Below are 18,405 nucleotides of genomic sequence, written 5' to 3'. Positions count from 1 at the left end.
CTGCACACAGGGAACAGGATGCAGAGCACACCATTCACCTTGAGCAGGTTGGAAGTGTCTTGATACAGGACCTGGAGGGCCCTGGTGAAGAGGAGCCCAAAGCCAAAGGCCTCCGGGGTCTGGAAGAGGCAGGCATGGCCCACCCAATTGAAGCCCTTCTCCTAGTCCAGAGAAATGAGGCCAATGTCTAGGTGGAAGAGTTCACTGACTGTGAGTAGGTTACATAGCAGGAATAGATTGTCTTGGATGGTCCTGCCCAGCAAGTAATAGCTCTGCTTAGGCCCAGTGATGGAGGCCATGATGGTGTGGAAGTGGGTCGCCAGTGCTTTGGCCAGAATCTTGTATTTCATGCACAGCAGGGAAACTGGATGCCAGTTCTTAATGCAGCCAAGGTCTCCTTTCTTGAGCAGCAGCATGAGCACCGCTCAGCAGAAGCTGATCAGCAGGACCTTGTTGGCAAGACTCTCCTGGAAAATGCACAGGAGGCAGGGGCTGAGCTGCAGTGGCTGCCAGCTCTTCCAGAAACAATTGCCACTCAAGCTCACTGGCCTCCAGGGCACAAAGGTGTGGCAGGCCCTCATGGAGTTTCCACGTGACCTCAGGGCAGGATAGCTCAGCCACAAACAAGTCACAATAGAAGGTGACGGTGTGTTCACATACTTCACCCAGGTCAATGATTACCCAGCACTTAGGAGTCTTGAGATGATCTAAGACTTTGCTTTCTGCCTACTGTTGCTCCAGGTTAAAGAAGAAGTGGGTTGGGGCATCTGTTTCAACCAGCTCTTGACAGTGGGCGTGGATCCTTGTTCCACAGGCCACACTCTCTGCCAAGTCATGCAGGAATTTCCTGCAGAACCAGAGGCTCTCTTGCAGTACCGCATCACTGCTGGCAGCCAACAGGGCAGCCTCAAGCTCTGCCATATCTTCCAGCTCTCTGATATGGCAGCACAGGTCATTTGTGGACAGCTGGGTGTACTGCTGGCAAAAAGCCCGGATCTGTACCTTGCCCACATCCCACCATAGGTTCCAGGAGGAGTAATTCAGTCTTGTGGCCTCTCAGCCCCACCAAAATTGGTGAAGCAGTCCCAGAAGTAGTAGTCTTGAAACAGGCTGATGTTGAAGCACCAATAGGACACTCACACACAGGTGCTGCCCAGCAGACTTAATTTACAGCAAGCCAAGCCATGATCTGACAGGCCTCAGGGAATGATGTGGCCACTGTGTAGGAGTGGCAGATGGTGCCTGGTGACATAAAGGTGGTCAAGGTGGGTCATAAGGAAATCACTGGCACTACCCTGGCCCAAGTGTACTGGTGCATATCAGGGTGCAAGGCTCACCAGACATCAACGAGGCCTGCAGTCTCCAAGATGGACTCCAGCTTCCGGGCTGAAGGCAGGTGAGGCTCAGGCCCCATGCAGTCGAGTGAGGTGTCACTGGTACAATTAAAGTCCCCACCTATGAGAAGCAGGTCATTATCTTCACTAGCATCATGCAGAAGGGCAGCCAAGGTCTCAGAAAAAGTGACCCTCTCCTGACCATCAGTGGGTGCATAGACATTGATGAGTAGCGTTGGTGTTGTACTAGGGTGACACAGACAGTCAGCAGGTGCCAGGGGACAATCTCCCGCACCACCGCTGTATCATGCTGTAGTTGTGATGATAGAAGTATTTCAACCCCAGCACTAAAGTTGGTGCCATGACTCAGGAACAAGTGGCCTTGCCAGGCAGCATGCCAAGCCAACTGATTGAGCCTGTCAGAATGTGTCTCCTGGAGGAAAGCTACAGTCAGCCAATTCTGGTGCAAGAGCTCCAGGACAGCCTCCCATTTCACTGGATCTTGACAGCTGTTGATGTTAAAAGTGCCAATGTTTGTGGCTGCCATGGGTGTGGGTATGGGAGAGGAAGAGCGAGGTAAGGTGTAAGTGAAAAGAGAGAGCACCTGACAGCAAAGCAGAAAGCAGAGACAGGTCAGGGAAGGCCTATTATGCCCTAGTGTACTCCACGGACCCCGCCAGGCCCCAGTCATCCCTCACCCACTGTGTGAGCTTCTCCAGATGGTAAGCCATCTTCCAAGTGTCTAGGTCTCGTTACATAAGTTTGGCCACAGCCCTAACAGCCTTAACAAAAACTTTAAGATCTATGTACCATTCGGTGATGTGCCCCTCTATGTTCTTCTTTTCTTTGGCCTGTTTCAAAAAGGTCAGAAGACCCCCATAGTTGGGACCAACCCAAGTCTTCTACTGACCTTCTCTACAAAGATGAATTTGAACACTCTATGAAATAAAGTCAGGTGAATATTATTTTGATCATGATATTTTCATTATTTAGTCAGCTTATTTTTGTACAATATTCAAATTGTACCTATATTCTAGTTTGGTAGTAACTAATCAGTTACATTGATAGATATAGATGGAGAGATGATGTCAGCATAGTAACCAAAGAGGTACAGTGAGATGATCGTATCTAGTGTGTCTTTACAAAATAAAGAGTTACCATATATTTTAGTTGTTATTTCCAATGAAAACACATGGTAAATATATGGTTTTCACCAAAGCTTCATTTACTGATAGTCAACTCTTGTTCTTGCTTGTTTGCAAACAGCTTTTATTGGCTGAAATGAAGTGAACATTTACTCAGAGGCCAGATTTGGATGAAAAAATAATCAAGACTTAAGCATAATGTCTGTTGGTGCATTAGGAATGTTGAACATATGTGTCCAAGCTGAGGGGTGCAAAGGAAGCAGGTGGAGAAGGCATGAGGGATGGGCAAAGTGTAGCAGAGCAAGGGGCAAGGGTTCAAATACCACTGCCTTTCCCCCCCACACTGCCACTCCTACTACCTGCCTCCCCACCACCTGCACCTTACTGCCCCCCACTCCCTGCTTCTTGGCACCTGCCCACCTGCTACTTCTTTCCTCAATGAAGCAGTGTGGAGGACAAATTTTAAATAACTCTCCAATAATTAGATTATATATATGGGAAATGATAACAAATTTATAAATATTCCATGCATAGAATCTAATTATTGCAGAAGTTGTCTTATTTACAGGGTTGTGTTGGATACAGGTAAATACAGTAAAAATTTCCCCCATTACTAGAACATACCCTGAATAACTTATCCCCTGAATTAACTGAGGAAAATGCAAATAATTTCAGAGGTGATACAGCATGATTGCATGATTAGGTGGTATATATGAACAAAACAGGAGTATATGAACCAAGAAATGCAGAATTTTTGTATTAGTATTGTTAGGAAAATTAAGAGATACCAATCAAATTCAAACAGAACAAATCCAAGTTATTTGATTTAAACTGAAAACTTGTAATAAACATTGATCTGCTTGAAAGTATTTTACTACATTATTACACTGGTAGCATTTGACAGTTATATGAATTTAAGCACTTATATGAATTTAAGCGTTACTTCTGTCATGTTTTGGTACCTGTGCTGTTATTTGTAGCATTATATTAAATAAATACTATTTTGAAGTCCATGTATAACATGCCTCAATTTGCAGTTGAGGCAACCCACCTTAAAATTGCCACTACTGTGCCTTCACTTAAGTTAATGTGACTCTTAAAGAAACCAAAACCTGCTTACACAGAAGGAATGGTAAAATTGGGCCTGAAATCCTAGTGGATTTAAAATGAAATAGATTGAGAAAAAAATTGTTACTATATCCTACACACAAGCACACACCCACATATACACACTCACATAAATACAATCTTTATCAAAATGCTGGTTGAACAACATAGTGGATGAGTTTACACATGCATTCACTACAGCACCAGTTTACTCATGAGTAAATTACTTGTGAGTACGGTACCAAGCAGGCATCTACACATACAGGAAAGTAGGACCAAATTTGCTGGCAATGGCAGCAACTCTTCTCCTGCTTCTTGGTGCCCTGCAATGGGCCCTGGCACCCATCTGGGGGAGCTCCAGGCTCTGGCCACAGCTGCCAACAGCTGGCAGCCCTCTCCAAAAGCCATCCCTACTTGCTGCTTTCTGGCAGCCACTTCCCTAGCCAGAAGCAACATGCATAGCTCAGGGACAAAATGCAGCTCCACTCTCCTCATTTCTTGTGCCTCCCCATGTCATTGCTGCTCCTGCCCCTGGCCCTGGCAGTGGTAACCAGTACCCTGTGCTCCTGCTGTCCTCCATGCTGGCCCTGCTTTCTTACTGCACCAGCTGGCCCATGGCTGTCTCATCCCTCCTGGCTCTCCCATGCACAAAAACCACCTGCCCTTCTGCCACACACTGTCTTTCGGCCATTGCTTCACACCTGCCACTTTAAGCCCATCTGCCTGGCCAAACCACAATAGGAAGCCCTGCTGTCTCAGTCTGTCAGACCAGCCAGGACTGGTGCTGGCACATCATCCAGTACAGCTGGGATGATGAGCAGTAGCTGAAGGCCTTCAGGAGGACCTAGGCCACTTTTCAGGATCTCCTACAGCAACTCTGACCTCACTTCAAGCAGCGGGACACCAGCATGTGGCTGGCCCTCCCTGATCAAACTAGCCAGACTCACCAGCCTGTAGTATGTTGACCACCTGTTTGGCATGGGGAGGCTGTCCTGATGGTGTATGGTGCCCTCCAGGATGTGATGTGGCACACTATGCTCCACGTGCATGATGAAGGGGTTCCAAGTCCTGGATGGAACCCACATCTCCATCACCTGCCCAACACACAGAGACTGACTCTGTTACAGCCAGAGGGGCTTTCACTCTGTGGTGCTCCAGGCCATCATTGACTACCAAGGCACCTTTGCACATGAGTGCTGGCTGGGTGGGCAGTGTCCATGATGCCCACAACTTCTGAAACTCCATCTTGCCCAGCCTGGTAGAGTGGGCACTTCATGCCAGGGGTGCCAGACCTGAAGCTGGGCACTGCGGTGGTCCCACCCCTCCACATCGGGGACCCCACCTACCCACTCCTGCCCTGGCTCTTGCAGCCCTACACTGGTCACCTGGACCCTTGCTAGACCCATTTGAACTATTGCCTGGCCTGGATCCATGTGCTAGTGGAGTGCATTTTTGGCTGCCTCAGCGGACACTTGTGCACCCTCACCATCTGCCTTGAGTTTTCTGAGGACAACCTGCCCTAGGTTATTGTCACAGCCTGTGTGCTGCATAGCATCTGTGAGGCCCAGGGAAAGTTCTTCCATGACACCTAGGTGGAGGAGGCATGGTGCGTGAAGAATGCCTGGCATCAGGATTATCACCTGTGGTGGCAGCAGCACCCCCTCAACCCCCTTAAAGGCACCAGGAGAGCTGTGAACTCACTAGCAGAGATCAGAGTACTGGATGTAGGAGGTGCTGGCTCCATTTCCTCCAGCACTTCCCACCCTAGTTCACCTGCACCACCACACATGGACCTTCCACCAGTTCTGCCCACCCCCAGCATCAGACTCACTGCAGACACATCTCAGAAAAAACAAGTTTTTATTTCCCTCACATCAACCAGAGCTCCCTTCCTTCCCCTTCCTAATGAAGAGCCCCTCCACCACCCACCCCACCCATTAAAAATAATAAACCTTCTTCCCCATGAAAACTATGTATGATGTCCTTTGTGTACAATCCTGGAGTGGGTGACCCTGGGGGCAGAGCTCAAGGACAGTTTGCCACCAACCCGTGCTTTAGTTGTTTCCCCATGGATGCACACATCACAGCCAGTGTGGTGAGTGAGGAGCTTACCCAAGGCAATGGTGGCCAGTCCTCCCCCAGGTCAGGTGGCTCCCCTTCTGGGAGGTGGTATCTAAGGCCCACTGCATACCTACAGTCCTGGCCCTTCTTGCAGGCAGGTCCATGCCCATATAGAGCCAGGATTAGTGACAGACCTAGGCCCAAGAAGGGGGCTGGGTGGCACCATACCCAGGGCTGGGTCCTGGCTGCTGAAGGTGGTGCAAGACCTCCTACCAAGCCCAGGTAGGGGCCTGCCACTCGGCAGTGGGTGCCTGCCAGGTGGAAGGTGGGGTTGAGGTTGGAGGAAGGGCAGCAGCCAGCATGAAGGTGTGCACCAGGGAGAGAATGGTTTCCAGCACCCAGCAGTCATTGCCCATGGCCTACACTACCCTGCCCAGGACTGCAGTCTGCTCCCAAAGTACATTCATCTGCTAACACTCCAGGGCTAGGAGCTGTACCTGGACCTCCTGCTCCATGCAGTCCTGCACATGTTCCCAGACCAAATCCTTTGCCCACCACCTGTCCTTGCATGCCACATCCTCTGCCCCCTAGGCCTGAGTGTCCACCAGCTGGCCCTCCAACACCATGACCAGGTGGTCCAGAAGGAGTGTCCTGTCTAGGGTCCTCCTCTGGCAGAGCCGGTGCATCCACAGGGCCCTGGCTTTGGGCATCAGTAACCCTGAGGCTGCATCCCAACTACCAAGTGCAACCTTTCCCCTGTGTGCAGCCGCAAGTCCTGTAGAGACATGAGAAAAAAAGCTATTTGTGTAAGTTTGCAACACTTCAGAAATAAGATGCTCTTTATCAGGGCAGGTGGGCCACTGGGTGTTGGCTATAGGCAGCCTGACTCCCCTGCCCCAGCACAAGACAGGTCAGGCTCCTGGCAGAACCTGCTGCCATGGCTTCAGACCCCACTGGCCCCACTCCTCCTTCTATAGGCCAGTCTGTCTCCTGAGCTGCCTCCAAGCCAATGGTGCAGGGGCAAGCCTGGGCTCCCACACAACCTCCACTGCTACCTGAAGAGCTACCTGTGGCTGCACTACACATCCCTGCCCCCTGCTGCTGAGGAGGACATCACTACCAGCATTGACATGTTCCTCAGCATGTGAGAGGCCTGTGACTGCTCCACAGTGCCAGGAGGTTGCTAGTCTCCCCTTTTGATTAATCATGGTGCTGAATGGTGGCCACATACATAGTGAGGATGTCACCATCAGAGCTTCTGTGCCAGCTTTCTGGGCCTCCACATGGCTGTCCCTGTGCTACTGGGCCTGGGAAGCTGCCTGAAGCACCCAGCAGTGGCCCAGCATGGGATTGACAGCTGCATGGCTGAGGCATTGCCCTGCAGCACCTGTGGAGACAGGGTAGGCTGCTAGGGTTGAGCTGCAGACAAGTGGAGCTGGCCGTGCCAGGCAGATGCTGCCTGTAGCTGGGCCTGGAAGCTGGCAGACCTGGCAAGAGGGTGCAGCAGCCTGCAGAACCCTGCAGGCCTAGAAGGCACAGACCTGGCAGCCAAGTAGCACTACAGTGCCAGGTGGGCTGGTGAAGCTAGCCTGTGACCTGCCCAGGGGAACACAGGGCCCAGAGTTGCTTCAGGCTGCCTACTAGTGAGCTCCAGGGCTCAAAATGCCTTGAAGTTTTTAAAGGCCTGAGGAAGCCCAGCTCTGGTGAAGGAGAGGCTCCCAGCCTAGAGCTCTGGGTCTAGCCTGAGGCCAGCCTCCTACTGGCAGGGTGGATCTGGGACCAAATTTGCTCCCAGCTTGCATATAGATGTTCATTACTGCACAGTAACTAATCACGAGTAAATTTGATACCTGCATTTTCAGGGATCAGATTTACTCACGTTAGGGAGTTTTATTGCACAGTAACCATGCACACGTGTAGATGTGCTCTCTTATTGCACAGTAAACTATGCTACTGCCCAGTAAAGCATCTCATGTAGACACGCCCAGTGTGTGTGTGGTGAATGTGTTTTATGTTCTATATATGTTACCACCTATAATATAGTGTTCAACCAGATCTTTGCTGTAGCTATGTCGTGCATTTGTATCAGCACTTCACTTCTAGTTCAGCTTATTTATTTTTCTAGCATGGTGCTACAAAAAGCCCATTAACGGACACATGCAGCCATGCTTCCATAACACCTTATCTGTGAAAGACAATCTTTTAGCACTGTTCATAAGGTCAGCCATTAACAGAGTGCAAGTTCTACAGCACTACTATTTGTTTTCAGAATCAGTTAACGCTTACTTTTACATTTGTACTGTTTGTTCCTTCATCTTCTGGACTTTGTATTTGAGTTTTGCCTGAGCACAGGAAACAATTTCAATATGCTCTCCATAGTTACAATTGCAACCAACTTGCAATGTAAAGCTCTATTTTATCCTCCCCTTATAATTTTGTTCTGGAAACTAGAATTGGACTGACAGTTACCAGCCTGATGCTTCTCCAGAGTTTAAAGAAAATCCATTAAATAATCATTCAGCTACATTCCATTAATAATAAGAAAAAGGAACTCCTAGTGGAAGTTTTGACTTGGTTAATATTTCTCTTTCCAACACAGTAGTCTCAAAAAATCATGTACTAGTCATATTTGAAGACAATGGCTTTATTAATTACACAGATATTCATTTTTGTGGAGGATAATGCAAAACTGTTGCCTGCAAATAAAGCTGGCTATAAATTTTGCAAAGGAACAGTTTTTCCCATCAGAAACTGATTGTTGGATAAGATAAAAAAAATCTATAAGAATATGGCAATTTCTTAATTTTCTGGCAAAAACACATAGTATTCCCAGATAGGTTTCCTTCTAGAAGGTATCCAGGGTAAGTAGATTTGTTGTAATGCTATATTTTTTTCATTAGAAAACAGATTTACAAATAAGCCTTGCCTTCTAAGTTCAAAAGTTCTCTTAATAAATCTTTTCTAGATATTCCACTTGAAGTAGGGTGAGATATTTCAGCCTATTTGTGGACAAAAATACAACCTGCATTTAGCACATTGAATAAGCGAAACATTATTACCACCAATTCATCAACAATCCCCAAAAATGTATTATTTGAAATTGGAATTTCTTTTTGCATAAATTTCTACTTCTCTATCTAGGCAGTTACAAGGAATGATATTTAAAAAAAAAAGAATTTGGAAGGCTATTTAATAAAACTGTCATACTGTCTAGGGACAAACATTCAAAAACCCTGAACCTGAATTGATTCAACCTTTGCAGGTTAGTCTAACTTGGCTAGGCTAAATCAATTTTGTAACTGGACAGACATCCCAGAAATGCAGACACATGCCTGCAGTGGTTCAGGCTAGAAGCTGGGGGATGCTAGAGCAGTGCTCCCTTCCTTCCACAACACTGAGCTGAGGGGAGTGTGGCCAGGCTTATGCAGGAGCTTGATTAGCTCAGCAGGGAATTGATAACAGTGTTTATCAGCCAATTAAGAAAACAACAGAGGGACCTTTCTGGCTACTTGTTGATTCTATCTCTTGATTCAGTATGGATCATAGCCACCATGTGCTCTGCTAGCTAATACACAGACACCTCCTCAGCAAGGAAGTGGGGAGGGAGGAATTCCTACTTAGCAGGGAGAGGTGAGGGGAGGGGGAAAGCAGCCCACAGTCTCTCGAGCTACAGCTAGGAAGCGGAGGAGAGGTGCTAGCTCTGCTGTAGAACAGCGCACCCCACCCAGCCTAGAGAGCATGCCGGGATGCTTAGGGTGTCTGGTTTATCTTAAAACAGCAAGGGGTCTGGGACAGACATTGCATAAATCAGTTAAGTTTGATGCTACTACATTCAACCAGGTTTATTTAAAAATATTTTCAGCCATTGGTTTATGTGCACTGAACTGCATTCTGTTATAAGTTTAAACCAGTTTCTGATCACTTAAACTGGTTTATGTGTAATGTCTGTCCCTAGCCATAAAGCTTCACATATGGTACCTGACTGGGTCAAAGGCTCATAGTCACAATATGACTGACTTCAGGACTGAAGTCCTTTATACCCAAAGCAAGAGCAAAGTCATTGTCTATTTTCTTATCTGTCTAGCTATTTGGGGGGTTTGCATCATCAAAAACATGCATAAAAACATGGCTACACTGATTTTGTTCTTAAGTACTCACATCTGTCACATTTTCTTCATAGGCCAAAGGCAAGTTGTGTGATGGAGGAGCAGAAAAGGTTATAATATAAGGTCCAATGGAAGTGGGGACGGACTACATTTAGAGAGCATATGGGTGAGATTACAAGTTGGATCAAAGGGAGTTTAGATTAGATATGAGGAAAAACTCTCTCACTAGGAGGGTATTAAAGCATTGGAACAGTTTACCCAGGGAGTTTGTGGAATCTCCATCCTTGGAGGTTAAGACCCAGCTAGACAAAGCCTTGGCTGGGATGATATAGTTAGGAATGGTGTTGCATTGAGCAGGAGGTTGGACTAAATAACCTCCTGAGGTCCCTTCCAACCCTAATTTTCTATGATAGTAAATTACAATAGTGAGTGCTAAATCTAAGGAATGTTAGTAGGCACTAAACTTAGTACATGCTCTGAACAATCTACTGCCAGAGGGCTGGCAAGTGGGAGAGCTGCCAAGTCTGCTCCATGCCTTCCCCACTCATTGGCTCCCTAGCCATAGGAAATCTCAGTAAACCCATGCTGGTCCCAGCAGTATAAAAACCTGCCCTGGTGATCAGATCAGGGCTACTTACTCTTAGGAGTTTCTGAGGTCCAACCAGTTGGTATCTGAGGACACTACCTCTTGTGCCAGCTGGACTGCAAAAGCAGCCCTAACCTAGAGTAGCCCCTGTACCCTCTACCCACTGCAGCAATCTGGAAATGGGGGATGCTGCCTGGTCCCAAATGACCAAGAGGTCAGCCACCTTATCTGCCCTCCAACTGGGTCCCCAGTGCTGGCCCTGGGCAGGCTCCACCTTGACACTTGTCTCACCAGCGGAGATCCTTGTGTTCCCTGTTTAAAAATGTCGAAATCTTTGATAAGAAACCCAAATTCTCCTATTAAAATATCCAAAACAGTGTTCTTTTGCTGTTAAAATGAAATGCCACTACATGTTGAGAGACCAGTTGCACAATGTTTATTGATATATTTACAAGTTTAAAGCAATTAGGAAGCCTACCAGTGCCTCTATCATAATAATAACAAGGGTTCTAAATATTTATATATTTTGACATTTAATTTTGGACTTTTTGTCATAAAAATCAGAGCTGCTCCTACGCCCTTCACTGACCAGGATGCAAGGCACTGAGCAATGATATACCCATGCCCTGCCCCTGCCCCTCATTCTCAACCCACAGCCCCATCCCCATTCCCCTCACTCTTGACTCACAGCCCCTGCTTGCACCCAGTAGCTTCTTCCTAGCCACAGCTCAGTCCTAGCACCAGGACTTGAGTTGCAGCTGTACCACCTGCTGGTTTGTGGCTCTAAGCAGTGCCAGCCCTTGCTGTTCTGCTCCCTGTCCCATGCTGTCCCTGGGAAGCCCTCAACTGGTGATCAGGGACTGAACTTGGCCCTTTCCTCCCAACCCAGCTTCCCCCTGCACAGGCTGCTGTAAGGGGAAGGGGGCTCTAAGACTGGCTGTGGAGGCAGCTCCTACCCAGAGGGCTTCCCTACCCCATCTCTCTCTGACACACCCCTGCTGCCACCCTCACCTCAGACTGGGGCCATGTGTCTCAGTGCTGGTGTAGGAATGGGGCAGGGCTGCAGTGTAGCAGTTGCTTCTACAGCCACAGCTCCCACCAGCAGGCCCCATTCCATCCCATGTAGCCTGCTGGTTATGCAGGGTGTGAGATTTATGGGGTGGATGTACGATTTGGAGAGGGCATGGGGCCTGTATGGGGGGGTTGTGGCTGGGTATGTGGGTGAGGGGTTTATGGGGGTGGTTTGTGGGTGGATTGTGGGTGGTTTTGTGGGTGAGGAGACTATGGGTATGGGGGGGGATATGTGGGGGTGGATAGTCTGCTCAGGAGGAGTGGGTCCCCCACCTCCCTGAAGTTTGCACCCCCCGCACAGCTTACTGACAGCACTCCCTCCCACAGGTAACACCCCCCCACAAGGCACAGATGCCTCCCCCCACAGGACACAAGGCTGTGCAGGGCTGGACCCATGCAATGTGGTACAGGTGGCACTGGGTGCCAGGCTGCTGGACCTGTGCCACTGCCCTGCACTGCAGGGGGTCTGTATCAGGAGTACCCCAATGGCTGCTGTTGCTGCAGGGGGCTGTGGTCCATGCGGGGTAGGCAGGAGACCCACCCCTTGTGAGTAGGCTCACCCCCACACATAGTCCCCCACACTCATATAGCCTCCACTCCAGTTCCCCCCACCCCCAGTCCCTACTTACCTGGAACTGAGCCTGGGTCCAGGTCACTGCAGCTTGCACTGTTGTTCTTTGCCCCACAAAGGAGGCAGTGTGCTGCAGCACCAGGGTAAGGGGCAGCCATAGAGATACTCTGGCTAGAGCATGTCTTTGATGTATTCCAGCCTCCAGTTACTTCAGGGTATCCTAAAAGAGCATGCCTTACCCTGCTTTTTTTCCCATGGGCTTTTTTTATACTTAAGTTTCCAGGTATTCAATTTAGAGCCTGCAATGCAAATACACGGGACAGGGAAATTTTTTTGTTCCCAGTGTGCCTCTTGCAGTGTCTCAAACTGCTTTGAGATGCCACAAGAGGAGCATGTGTGCTTATCTGGACTCACCCATAGCACACACCCAGATGAGCACAGCCTTGCAGTATGTGGCACTGCAAACATGTCTGCAGTGCCAAATACTGCACAGACAGGTGTTCGCGCTGCACAGGTATGCTGCCCATGCATATGCTGCTCCAATTTTTTTCCTATGGGTTTTTTTGACCCCCGATTATCCAGGAGTCAAAAAAGCCTACGGAGAAAAAAAAACTGGAGCAGCGCACACATGGGCAGCATGCATCACATGAAAGCAGAATCAGGCCTCCCAGAGCTATGCTGCAGCTTCCAGCCAGGCTCTGCCCAGCAGGTTTGCCACTGCTGCAGCCCCAGGAGGCTGTCAGGACCCTAGGTAAAGCTGGTGCATCCAGTACAGTGTTGGCCCCAGTCACCCTTACTGCCTCCAGAGTAACTTGCCATGCAACGAAGCGTGCATGGGACGTCATAACTTGTCCCCAGGGAACCAAACGTTTATGCTCGTCTGGAGACAGCCATTCTGTTCAGAGAGTGAAGGTACAGTGAGTGAAGATACTGAAAAGTAAAAAAAGCTGTTGTGAAAAAAATGCTGTGATAGTTTTTCATGGAATTCAAATAATTAGAGTTTTTTCACTGGGAATGGAAGTAGAAACATGACAGAGCAGAAAGACCCAGAATGAAAGACCCAAACTACTTTGCAACCCTTCTTCATACTTTCCTGCTCCCTGCCAACCCACATTCCCTTCCACATTTTTAGCCAACACCTCTTCCAATTCAGAGGATGTGGTTAACTAATTTATCTATAAATAAGAGAGAAATCATGTATTGGACGCATATCAGACAGATGTTAGGAGATTGTCCATTTCTGTTTGCAGATCAGCATGCGTGTCTGACAAAAGCTGACTCACAAGTACTATAAACAAAGAATTATCAAGTATAATGATGTTTGGCAGTGAAATAACCAAAACATATGGCCATTTAAATATTGACATTTGACTGTCTTTCAAATGAGGAGTGATGTATTTTTTTAATAGATCGTTTCTCTTTCTTTTAATAATAAAACCAGCATGGAAATGCAGACTGCTCAGGGTCTTGCCAGTGCATAGTGTTTTGACTCCCACAGATATCTCCTTGACAGCTCTATACATCAGAGGTAGCATGGAAATGATATAGACATTTCTCGCTATACTTGTTAACACTGAAAGAGGATCAAGGCATTTTGCTTGTTGAACGTACAATAAATGGCATGGGATTATTTATTGAACTACTGTAAAACAGAATGAAATATTTCTTTTCTGATAAGTCTCTGCCTCTCTCTCGCCCCACTGCCCCTCTCTCACATACATATGAACTATATAAATATAGCTCCTTGAGCCTACTTGCTTGGTTCTCTGGATGCCAGTTAAATTGCTTCAGGGAGGCTGTATGTGCGTAACTGGCTGCAGACTCTGGATCAGTAGCTTTTCTGGGAATAACAATGATTTATGGTGGGCAAAGGACAGTTTCTCTCCCCTGTTGTGGTTCAAGCTGTCAGTGAGTGCTATTCACTGGGAAAGAGTTTCCCAGGTGCAGGCACTGTGTAGGACTAAAATGGACTATAAGAGTCCTTATATTACCACTTCCTTGTGAGTCACATTACAGAGAGTATAGGGGGGTATGGCTGAAAGCAAAGACAGTCTGCCATGGAGGGCCTAATACCATGGTGATTCAGTGTTGCTCCAGGAGTGGACCACTTGATAGTCATGGTTCATGAAGAGCTGCCCCCAAAAATAAAAGCAGACTTGACTTTTTCTGATTTATACAATGGGATGTAGCTTGCCAAAATAGCTGAATATCAGAAAAAATATTAGCATGGTTTAAAAGCCTCTCTGTGTGACCTTTCCTTGGGCTAGGCATTCTGCTTAGTGCTTCCTATAGCTGCAGCAAAGATTTTAAGCCCTAATTTCTGAAGTGTTGGTTCTGCAAGGTGCTAAGCACCCTGTGCTCTCATTAAGTCAATGCGAGGTAAACAGCAGTCTTCAGTATTGGGCACTGGTGAGCTAAATTAGAAAAATGATTAAAAGATGGAAAAGATAAAAAGAAAACACTATGTATGATAAGGATAGTGCCTCTTAGCTCAGTATAGCCTGCAATGTATATACAGCTGCTGAATATAGGGACATGTATTCAACGTTACAGCATTAAGGAATTGAAATTTAATTTGTGTGTTTGTCCTTAAATGTGCTACCCTTCCTTTAAGAGAGAAGAGATAGAGAAACAGATAAATATCAGTACGAGGCCCTGAAGTGTCATTTTTAGAGAGAATCTACATAGAATCAACCCTTAAGGACACAACACTAGTATTGATGTACTTATTAGTAGAGTTTATTTTTAAACTTCAGTATTTTGTAAACACTACTGCAATAAAAAATGTAACACAAAATAGTCTTAAGCTATTTTATGATTTTCTTAAACAAAATGGTTAGCAGTCCATGAATGGGGAAACTGAACATACAAAGCATTTAACCTCCAAAAAAAAAATCTGCTGATACTTTTTTTTCAGGGAAAAATTCTGATTTAATGATGATGAAATATTTCATGAATTAATTTTAGTTTTACCAAATTGTTTGTGTTGAGGAGAAAAAGTCAAGCAGTTAAGAATTTTGTTTTTATGTTTTCAAAACTTTTTTTATTAATTAATGCTTTGTTTTGAAATCACTTCCAAATTTATTAAACACATATGCACTCTAAAATGTCTCAAGTAAAATTTAAAAAAAATGATTTACCAAAATCCTGTAAAATGTGTTTTGTATAAAAAAGAAATTACATTTTGCCAACAAACCAAAAAGTTAAAAACCTCTAATTTGGACTACTAGCAGGGAGACTCTATGATCAATTAAAAGCCAAATAATGTAGTCTGGTATTAGTTCTCATTCCTTTTTTTAATGCAGTGTATGCTGTGGCTTGTTAGATATTGTGAATCTATTGAGGGTCTATTGAGTCTTCCTTAATAAATATAACCCCATTGAGTATAAGAGAAAAAGGGTGTGGGGGGGGCTCCTCTAGAGATCTCTGAGTATAAATGCATAAAGTTCTGTGTGTGCATATTTGAGCACATGACAATAATAACCATAAAAGTCAATATGTTACCAGATAAGTCAGCATTGACTCAAAGTCCTTCATATGGGAGCTTGAGGAGCATTACTTGTGAAAAGGTAGAGATGAAGTGAAAGTGTTACTGCTTGTTTGAAGTAGGACAGCTGTCCTTTTCACCTACAGACAGTATACAAAATCTGTAAGAGTAAAAATGGGATTTAAGCTTGACAGCGATTTCTCTGCATAAAATGCATCTATTAGCTTTACTGCTGACAGTTCAGAAGGTGGACAGCTACTGCATGTCTCTGTCCTGTGTGTCTGTCAAGGAGAAATACTTCGCAGACAATGGAATTCAGTTCTTGGTTCTCGCTGCAATAGACCCTGTGCCATTGTACCTTAAAACAGTAAAATCAGTTTAAGGAACATTTGGATATTTTTCTTTTTATAAGTTTCAGCTCCTGTGTTTTGACCACTGCTGCTGCTTCTTGTCTATGTCCATTCTATCTATTTATTCCTTGTCTGAAACATAGATATGTTCTTTTTACAAAGAGCCTTTTGATGTCATTTTTATTTTGCAATATTTAGAACACTTGTCTTTAGATGTTCCCGGATACCAACAATAAAAATATTATCCATGTAATTTAAAACAACCCCATTTTACAGTAAGTTTAAATAATTTAATATACATATTTTAAAAGATATGAAACAGTTCTGAAATCTTTTTTTAGAAAATGTAGTATATGAAGAATACCTTCTGATCTGGAAGGATATAAAGGTTTTCTGATTGTCATTGATTCTGACCTGTGCTAACTCATATGCGTGTCACACAGAGACTTAAGATTTATATTTTAGGCAATATCTTACTTTCTAACGACAGTAACAGCCACTAAATTTTCTTGAAGGACCACAGGCATGGTAATGACTGAAGTGGCACAAATCCTTAGCCATGCTTCAAGAAATATGAATGTACAACTCTCCTTAACTTCCCTTGTGACTAGCTGATGCAGGGTAAGGTTTAAACCATGGCTGTATTCCCTATAACAGTTCACTGCCTTCCCTGAAACTATTGTTTTGGGCTGAAAGGCATTTATAGTACAGTACTTGTAGATCATTAGGACTGTGATCAGGATAGTGATAACATGAACTGTGAGAGGATGGAAGATCCTTTTTATTCCCTCTTGTTCCCAAGCCTTTAGAGCAGGCATATTCTAACCTGTATTAAAGTAACTGCCACTTTTCTTCAGATATATTTTCTACAATTAATTAAGATGTATAGAAAGTCTCCACAACTGTTATCTGATATAACTCTTTTTTTTGGCTCATGGGATGCTAGTTTATTAGATCTGCTTTATAATAAAGACAATAATATTTCAGTAAAGTACATTACAAGCCAATTGAACTTTAGAGAGTTTTGTGCAACTTGCAGTCTGGTACATGTTTTGTCTGTGAATTTCTACTACACATTGTCTATGTACAAATTATTCTGTGAGATCAATCTTGCAAGCAAAGAGCTATATTTTTGTGTCCCAGACATGAGCAGACATATCCAAGAAATGAAGCTGAGTTCTCTTCTGCCTGATAGTCCAGTCATGGACTCACATTTCTATTCTCCTTTCTGAATGTTACTAGCAGCCAAGGATTATAGAAAGCTTTTGTACTCAATAGTTTGTGTAATGAAGTCTACTATCAAGAAGGCAAATAACACAAGTTCACAAAGGAAAAACAGGGCAAAGCCAAAATAAGTAAATGTTTTATGACCATAGGGGATCAAAGACAAATGAAAAAAGTGGGTTTTAGTAAGTGTTCTTGATGTCAGTGGTTTTTTGCCTTTAGTTCAAAGAAATTTGAACTTTGATGTGAGTAGGATGAAACATTGGTGTATGATTCATTACAAAAATCATGCCAGGTTCATCCTGAGGTGATTTATCAAGAGATATTGAGAGATGTCTGTAAAAAAGTTGTTCCCTCTTTTTTTTGCCTCTTCTGTCAATATACCATGTAAAGGAGGAAGTTGAGAGGAAATTGGAGTTTTCTGCTAAACACTCATAAATCTGATTCTGTTACTCATTAATGAGTGTTGTATCTCTCTCTCAATTTTATTGTTCATGAATTTATTAATTAGACAAGCTGCGGGGTATGTAGTCCAGGAAAAAAAAAAACAACCTCTTCTACATGCAGAGAAGATACAATGTAGGCCTCACTTATTCCCTCTACCAATACATTACTGGGAGCATCTACACATGCATTTACTCTAGCCCAAACTAACTCTGATGTAAGCTACTCTGGAGTAAGGAGTTTGGGGCAGTAGTTTACCCATGGGGGGATTAGGTAGAAAATTTTCACCAAGTTCCCTGCATCCCTGCAATGGGCCTCTGCTGCCACCGGGGAGGGGGCTCCAGGCTCCCCTGAGTGCTAGTCCAGCGGCTGGCAGGGAGCATCAAGCCAGGAGACAGCTGTCGCCAGGTCCTGCTGGGGCAGAGACAATGTCATAAGATAATGTGGAATGAGGGTAACTGGCTTTTCGGAACCATTCAGTTCTTGGCTGCCAGAAAAGGGGCCAATTATAACATGTTGGAGCAAGGTCAATTAATCGAGTCTGCTGGAGTATGGTAATTACCGTGCTCCAGCAGATTCCAGCATCTTGTGTATCAGTATCCCCATGCTAAAAAATGGTGGCAGGAGCACTTTAAATAAAGCTTGTTGAGTGAGCTTCAGTTAAAGTGCCCCCACTGCCATTTTTAAGCACTGGGATGCTGATATACACTGTGGGTGCTTTAGTTAGAGCGGTTCTCAGAGCTGCTTTAATTAAAGCACCCCCCCCACCCCACCTCCTGGAGCATGTGTATACATGCCTTAAGCTTTTATGGTTTTTGTTACTGCTTTCACCTCATCTGCCAAAGATAACACTAAATGAAATTTGTTACTATCCCTCTATTGTTCCATCAACTACATTAAACAAACTGGGGGCTGATCT

This window comes from Crocodylus porosus, unplaced genomic scaffold, assembly GCF_001723895.1.
Source record: "Crocodylus porosus isolate Cpor-Errol unplaced genomic scaffold, CroPor_comp1, whole genome shotgun sequence".
Classification (NCBI taxonomy): domain Eukaryota; kingdom Metazoa; phylum Chordata; order Crocodylia; family Crocodylidae; genus Crocodylus; species Crocodylus porosus.
Note: the sequence above shows the minus strand (reverse complement) of the source record.